The 8533-nt window shown below is 48.1% G+C and overlaps 1 protein-coding gene across 1 annotated transcript in view; it reads right to left on the reverse strand.

Moving 5' to 3' along the window:
* The window catches only part of Tnk2 (tyrosine kinase non receptor 2), a 34956-nt gene extending 26429 nt beyond the window's left edge, over window positions 1-8527 (reverse strand). The window contains exon 1 of the mRNA XM_010623997.3: window positions 8073-8527. The gene's annotated coding sequence lies outside the window, so the exon portion shown is untranslated. The remainder of the gene's footprint in view (window positions 1-8072) is intronic.
* Between the last annotated feature and the right edge of the window lie 6 nt (window positions 8528-8533).

Below are 8533 nucleotides of genomic sequence, written 5' to 3' on the forward strand. Positions count from 1 at the left end.
AAAAAAAAAAAAAAAAAAAAAAAAAAAGCCTGAACCTCCTACCAAGACCTTGTCCCAAAAACAAAAACAAAAAAACAAACACACAAACAAAAAAAGGTTGGGGCAGGAGTTCCAGGAAAAGATAGTAGATTGCATGCACGCACGCAGATAATTTCATTCCTTCCTGAAACTTGGCTGTAATGACAATTAAAAAAAAAAAAAAAAAAGGTTTCTGTTTTGTTTTGTTTTGTAATGGCATAATTCCCTAAGCCTGGGGAGAATGGTAAAAGCAGAGGAGGCAACCACAACAAAAGTCCGGAAGCTGAAAAGTAAATGGGCCAGTGACAAGGACAGCAGACCTGGTCATAAGGGCCGAGATGAGAGGGACCACTGACCCCACAAGCCTTCCCAAAGGCCTCAGAACGTAAAGGAAGCCCAGATGCCTCTCCAAGAAAGGGCATGCTGAAAAGGACACGTTCAGAATACCAGAATGCAGCGGTTACAAGTGATTTAAGGAGAAGCAAGATCTCTGTCTCCCTTCTGGACACAGCAACCAGGCGTCCACCCCCCGCCAAGGCACAGCCCTGGAGGATGAGCTCAAGGTCTCTGCGCAGTGGCATGGCACAAGAGGCCTGGCAGACGACAGGGGACACCACATCCCAAGCAAGGGCTGAGCACACGGCACACAGAGCCCAGGTCCCTTCCCAACCTGCTCCTGGGATACACTGCCTCCAACCCTGGAAGGAGACAGGGGCATCTTCTCTGGGGACCTTGACCAGGCCAAGAAAGACGTAGTGATGCCAACCTGGAGGGTCTCAGCCAGCAGCCCCCTCAGGTCACTCCAGAACTACCAACAAGGCCAAGGGCACCGCAGTTTGTCTCCATGGGCCAAGAGAGCAGCACAGGCAGCAGGAGAAAACCTCAGAGCCAGAGCTCTCATGAAGGTTCTCAGTGGGATAAAATGGTGCAGCCCCCAAGTGGGAAAAGCAATGAAGTATTACAAACAAGACAGCAGACAAAAACTTCACAGACCCACCCCACTCCCGAACAGCCTGGCCCAGGGCAGGTGCCCAGCAGTATCTGCTGCATGAAAAAAGGAGTAGCTTCCCTCTCTCTCTTCCACATTGGGGACTGAACTCAGTGCCTTCGCACTGAGCTACATCCTCATCTTTTTTGTTGGCAGAGTCTTCTCTAAGCACTGCAGTGCAGGGTCCCTGCGCTAGCAAGATTTAAAATCTCCAGGAACTTAGAAATGGCAATGCTTGTGCCCCAGCCTGAGAATTTCAACTCGGTCCTCATAAAACCAGGCACCCTCTCTCAAACCCTCTTCAGACAGATCCACAGCTCTGGAGAAAGCCTCTCACTGTGCCAGTGAGGGATTCTGGTTACAACACTCCATTTTCACACATTACCTCCACTGCTAACATGGACCACTTTTCTAGTATGTCTTTCAAATGTGACCTTGAACATTACCTATTTTTTTGAGACAGATCTCCATACATAGTTCAGGCTGGCCCCGAACTCACTATGTAGCCCAGACTGGCCTGGAACTCACAGTGATCCTCCTGCCTCAGCCTCCCTCCCAAGTGCTGTGATTACAGGCGTGCACCTCTGCACCCAGCTAAACATCACCTTATCAACCTACTTATTTACTTAAGCACTCAATGCTGATCTTTATTGCTGCCTAAGTCTCATTAACGTCGGTGGATGGAGAAATCATGTGTATCAATATCCCAAGAAGCTGATTCTGAGGATTTTTTCCTTATAAAGTTGTCACTTATCTTAACCTTTTTTTTTTTTCCTTCCTGTTTAAAATGTAGACCTTGGCTGGGGATGTGGCTCAGAGGCACTGCGCCTGTCTGGTAAGCTCAAGGTTCTGAGTTCAATTCCCAGTACAGAAAAAAAATGCAGAAAATAAAATGCAGACTTCTAGCCAGGAGTGACGGTGCACACTTGTAATCCCAGCACTCAGGAGGGAGGCTGAGGCAGGAGGATCACCACCAGTGTGAGGCCACCCTGGACTACACAGTGAGATCAAGGCCAGCCTGGAATACACTGAGAGACCCTGGCTTAAAATAAACATAAATAAATAAATAAAATCATAGACCTCTACACTTCAACAAGTCAAGCTTCCTTTGGGAGGCTTTCTTATTGAGCTGCGGATGGTCTCTTGGGGTAAAACAGAATGGACAGCACACTGACACCACACAAGGGATGCAGACGGCTGTGGACTGCAGCCTGACTCTGGAACCTAAGAGGCAATGGAGTAAGGTCCTCGAGGTATTGAAGGAAAACAATGTTCAGCCCAGATCTCTGTATCCATCTGGTCATCAACTGAGTGATCAAGTGCCAGGCTGGCATGGCTCCAAAACCTCCCGCCTGAACACACTCCTCTCAGGAAAGTGCAGAGGATGGCCCTTCCGAGCCACAGCACAGTCCTCAGGGGAGGCCCAGGATGCCCAAGGAGGGGCTCACACCAGCAGTTCATGTAGCTTCAGGGCGGGAGGCTGAAGGAAGTGTTCTCAGAAAGACGCTGGACAGAACAGCCACCAGGACAGCCATCTTGAAATATGGCAGCTGGAGAACGTGACTAAGGAAAGGTACACAGAATACTAAGCAGAGCTGGGGGTAAATAGTTCAGCAGCAGAGTGCTGGCCCAGTGCACACCAGGCCCTGAATTCGATCCCAAGCAGGATGAAAAAAGAAAAGAAAAAAGCAATTTCAGGGCACATGCCTATAATCCCAGCACTCAGGAGGCTGAGGCAGGAGACTTACTGTGAGTCTGAGGTCAGCCTGGACTACATAGCAAATTCAAGGTCAATCTGAACTCCAAAGGGAGACCCAGTCTTAAGAAAGAAAGTAGGCTGGGGACTTAGCTCAGTGGTTCCAGCGCCTACTTTACAAGCACAGGGACCCGCGTTTGATTCCCAGTGCCAAAAAAAGAAAGAAAGAAAGAAAGAAAGAAAGAAAGAAAGAAATTAAGAACAAAAAATAAACAAGAGAAGAAGAAAAAAGCAATCTGGGGAAAACAAAAAGTTGTATAGGAGAGGAAAAGTCACTGTGGATTACTCCTCTGTGATAAGGGAGGCACAGGCAGCAGAGTGAAGACTAACAGCCACACATCTAGAGTGCACGGATGAAAGACGGAAACTGTGGAGAAGTGGAATGAAGTCACATCCGCACCTCACTGGCCAAGATAGTGTGACAGGGACCAGATTTACCCTTGTGACAGAAACCCAAACAAAAATGGACAGAAGTTATAAAACACTTTTCACACCACCACCAGACATCAGAAAATAATGTACAGAGGGCCAGGCTACGGTCCAGGCGAGAGAGCCCAGCTGAGCCCAGGAAGCTCCCAAGCTGAGACAGAGCCAAGGTCAACAAATGCAAGCACGGGCCTGGGACAGCGCCAGCTCATGTGCACCAGGGAGAAAGGGAACGAACCCCGGTGCTCACAGGCAGAGCATGCAGACCGGCTTGTCCCTGTGGGGAACAACAGCCCACCTGAGTACAGCTGGGTCCCACCTAGCAAATACTGATACAAGACCCAAAAAAGGGTCAAACTGCTTCCAAGCCATTGAAGTGCATTCCACAACAAAGTTTAAGAATATTTATAGGAATTCAAAACTACCCAGCTACCAACAAGGTAAAAACTCACATTATCTGGCATCTAATCAAAAATTACCAGGCACACCAAAAAAAAAAAAAAAAAAAAAAAGAGCAGACTGTGACTCATTAAGAAGGAAGTGCAGTGATGAACCCCAAGCGAGACCTGACAAGATGCTGGAAGGGGCAGATGTGGGCTGAGGCACAGCTCCAAGGCAGAGGCTTCCTCGTGTCTGCCAGGCCTGAGCGGGACTAGAACAGTTATTGGAACTATATTCCGTATCTTCAAAAAGACAAAGTTTTTTTTAAAAAAAGTCAAATCAAAGTCTAAAATAAAAATAATGTGTGAGATTTAAAAAACAAACAGCTGAATGTAGTAACCCCAGCTACTTGGAAGGCTGAGGCATGAGGATTCCAACTCCAAACCCCAGCAAGAGTAACTTAGTAAGACTGTTTCAAAATACTGTAAGTAAGCTGGGCATCGTGGCACACACCTGTAACCCCAGCACTCCGGAACCTGAGGCAGGAGGATCGCTGTGAGTTCTAGACCAGCCTGGGCTACATAGTGAGTTCCAGGTCAGTCTCAACTACACAGTGAGACCCTGTTTCAAAAAAACAAAATAATACATACATAAATAAACAAAACGGATGGATATGTAGCTCAGTACAAAGGTCCTAGATTCAACCCGTAATACAGCAAAAGAGCAAGATAGAGAAAGAGAGAGAGAGGGAGAAAGAACATAAGCAGAGCTCTGGAGATGATGCATAATATTCAACGTTATGAATGTATTTAATACAACTGAACTTTAAAATTCATAAAAACTGAAGTAGTAAATGTTATGTTTATTTTTTCACAATAAGAATAGTTTTAGGGCTGGGGACATGGCTCAATGAAAGAGTGTGTGCCTATTTGCACTCTTAAAAAATAATTACAGCCGGGGATTTAGCTCAGAGGCACTGTGCCTGCCTCACCAACACAAGGTCCTGGGCCCAATCCCCGATACAAAAAAAAAAATAATAATAATAATAACAATAATAATAATAATAATAATAATAATAATAATAATTTGAGGGCCAGGAATTTAGCTCAGTGGTTCCAGCATCTGCCTCATAAGCACAAGGGCCTAAGTTTGATCCCTGGTACCAAATAATGATGATGATGATGATGATTACAAATAGTATTTCAAGATAAAAAACAATGCCATAAACACCAATGCTACTAGCATCAAAAAATATATTATTTAAGGACATGTCTGGTAAAAGATGGAGAAAACCGCTCACTACGCCAGGCATGGTGTGTACATCTGTAATCCCAGCTCTTGGGAGACAGAGGCAGGAAGATCACTTCAAGTTCAAGGCTAACCTAGGCTACACAGAGAATTCAAGACTAGCCTGTACTACATAGCAAGACCAAACAAAAAGGAAAGTTCTCTTCAAAAAGATACTGTTAAGAAATTAAAATACAAGTCACAGACTGGAAGAAAAGGTTTGTAAAGCATATATCTGATAAAGGACTTATATCCAGAATATAAAAAGAACTCTTCAAAACTCAACATGCCTTCATGCCAGGGATTTAGCTCATTGGCAACGTGCCTGCCTCAAAAGCGCAAGGTCCTGCATTCAATCCCCCATACCACCAAAAAATAAAAAAAAAATTAAAAAAATAAACCATGAGAAAAGCTTCACTATAAATGGGTAAGCACTCTGAACATACACAGTACCAAAGATGGCGAAAAGGCATCTGAGAAAATGCTCAGCATAAGTCACCAAGAAAATGCAAACTGAAACCACTGTCAGATACCACTAAACACATCAGGCTGCCTAAAATTAAAGAGAGTAACTACATGAAGTGTTGGTAAGTATATGAAGTGGTTTGACTACTTTGAAAAACTGTCTGATACGGTGGTTTTGTTTTTGCTTTATTTTTTGTGACAGGGTCTCAATATATATTCCAAAGGGGCCATGAGTTCACTATGTAGCCCAGGCTGGCTTTGAACTTGCAACAACTGTCCTGCCTCAGCTTCCCATGTGTGCCACCATGTCCAGCATCCCCACCTCCACCCCCTGCCTGGTTCTTGCTCTGTTTCTCAGGCTGGCTTTAAGCTCCTGGGCAAGCCCAAACCAACCTCCTGCCTCTGTCTCCTGAGTTACCTGGGCTATGGATACATGTGACCCTGTCCAGCTATTTTTTTAGATTAAGTATTTTCTTATTTTTAGAAAGCTTTTAACTTGCTCACTAAAACATAAAAGTTGTATTTTTTTGTTTTTTTGAGACAGGGTCTCACTATGTAGTTGAGACTGACCTGGAACTCACAATGTAGCCCAGGCTGGTCTCGAACTCACAGTGATCCTCCTGCCTCAGCCTCCTGAGTGCTGGGATTACAGGCGTGCACCACCATGCCCGGCTTTAAAAATTATACATATTAATGGGGTAACACAATTGGTCTGGCAGTTTCTAAAAAGTTGAATGTCCACCTACCATAAGACCAGCCAGTCCCAGGTATTTACTTGAGAAAAATGAAAGTATATATCCATACAGAGGCCAACAAAAATAGCTTTACTGTAATACAAAAAACTAAAGCCAACCTGCCACCAGATAAATGGCTAAGGTAAGGTGTGTGTGCAACAGACTTCTCACCAATAAAAGGGCATACTGAGACATGGGACAACACAGGCGAATTAAAAATGATTAGGCTGAATGAAAGAAACCAGAACAAAAAAGGGCACATGCTATTTGGTTTCCATTTTCACAAATGGCTGGTACTGCAAACATGGGCGGAGGGACAGAAAGCAAACCAGTCTGTTAGCAAGGAAGAGGGACAGCAGAAGAGAGGTGGGAGGACACCTAAGGGACAGAAGAAAACTGCTGGGGGTTTGGGAACATGGGACGGCTCACTTGATCCGGGGGTAGCAGTTTCACAGGTGTGCACACATTAAAACTTATTACACTAGCTTTCAAGTATGTGCAGTTTACTATGTCATTACACCTCAGCAAAACCTAGTAAGAACAAAAACAGAAACACTTCATCTTCCAGGATAAGCACATGGGGAGGATAATCTTGGGCTCAGGTTATCAAGGTCATCAAGGTCCTGGGGCACTGAGGCTACTTCCCCAATGTCTGTTGGCCAGGGCTTCGAGCACTCAGGACCTGGGTGCAGGGATAGCCTGAGTAAGCTGCAGACGGGAAACTGAAGCCCAGGGCACTATCCTACCCAAGGATGTGACACAGCTAGTGAGCGCTATCGCCAGATCAAAACAGACCCATCCAACAATGCCAAAGCCTTTCTCCTCTGCATCTCAGGTCCAAAGGTCATCCTCGAATCCATAGATGGAGAGAGATGTCTGCTTGTAGGAATGAACTGAGAACTGATAATTCTCTCCCTTGAAGCCAAAGCACTGGAACCACCCTGGCCATTCCAGAAGAGCCAGGCAGAGGACACCAATCTGAACTTCCGGTGCGTGAGTGCTGGGAGGCAGCGTGACAGGCACGGGATGAAGCTGACAGACTAGTTTGGCTTTGCCAGGAGCAGGCTAACCGGCTCCTCCCAAACACTCAGCCACCACAGCCACTCCCTCTGCCCCCACAGGCTAGTGCAGTCTTTACCCAGTGTGGCCCATGACAGGATCTGAGGATCTCACAGCCAACCACGGACAAGGGCAGAGATGGGTCCCAACCAAGACCTCGAGGCAGGCAGCCATTGTGCTTCCCTCCTCACCTGAGAGCCAGACAAGCAAGAACCTTGACAATGCTGGCAAAGAGGTGAACAGCCTGAAGAATCCAGGCATAGGCAACCCTGGCACCAGGAATCCAAATCCAGATGCATGCCCTGGCCGGTGAGCTGAAGCAGGCCTTGGTGGGTAACTCAGCTGCCCCCTGGCCTCTCCACAGCACGTCCACAGCCGAGCAGGGCAGTGCCCCTCCTCCGCCATCCCTTTCAGGATGGTGTTCCTGGGTCCCACTCAAGAGACAGGACTCACCAATTGCTTCCTGCTCTCCTGCCCACTATTCATCTGTCACTCTGGGTCCTCAGTACCAATCAACTGTAGCAAGATCGCGTGGCAGGGCAAGTCAAGCTCGTGCCCAAGCCCCTGGCTGCCCCGCTCCCACTGAGCTCACGGGACCCAAGGGTAAGCCTCCAAGCAGGCAGCCTCCCTGCCCTCTTCCTTCTCCGCAGGAGTGGAGACGATCCGTGCTGACTACACCACACTAGCTATTACACAGGGCACCCCCAGTTCCACCAACAGAATGGGAGAGAAGTAGGTGGATGTGTGCCTGCAACTTCAGCCCTGGGGCTAAACCTCACTTCCCTCTGCCCGGACCTGGCAGCCACCCAGGCCGGTGCACATCTAGTCTAGACTGGAAAATGGATACTTGGCATCTCAGGGCTGGTGGTACAAGGCTGGGAGAGGCAGCCTGAGCCTGCTGTTCCGCCCCACCGAACACATCATCACCTGCAGTGAAGTTTAGAACCTGTGTCCTTACCTTCTGCTTTCAGCGACTTTCAGTGAAGCCCAGGCCCAGGTAGCAGAAGATCCTGCAGGTCACTGCCTGTCCTCAGGGGGCAGCTTACAGCAGCGTTTGTGTTCGCAGATGCCCACGCCCCGCGCGCCCCTACATCCTTTGTACTGATGGGAGAATCCTGGCTACCACCTCCTTCTCCGTCTGCGCTTTCGAGTCCCGGGGCCCCCTGGGGGAACCGCTCCCGGCTGGGACCCCTTCCGGTCCAGGAATGTCTCCTGCACAGCACGAACAACCTGTCCCTCCTGCACCCCAGGCAACCAGTTTGCTTCCTGCACTCCCAGACGCCCCTCTCCTTCAAGCCCCCAGGGCCCAATCGGCCGGGCCCTGCTTAAGACCTCCGGGCGCCGCGCCCGGGTCTCCCCCAAAGCCACCGCCTCGCGCCCCAGGTGTGCACAGGTTCCCCACGTCCCCTCCCCGGGACT

The sequence above is a fragment of the Fukomys damarensis genome, unplaced genomic scaffold (assembly GCF_012274545.1).
Source record: "Fukomys damarensis isolate Sample0158 unplaced genomic scaffold, DMR_v1.0_HiC HiC_scaffold_12, whole genome shotgun sequence".
Taxonomy (NCBI): Eukaryota; Metazoa; Chordata; class Mammalia; order Rodentia; family Bathyergidae; genus Fukomys; species Fukomys damarensis.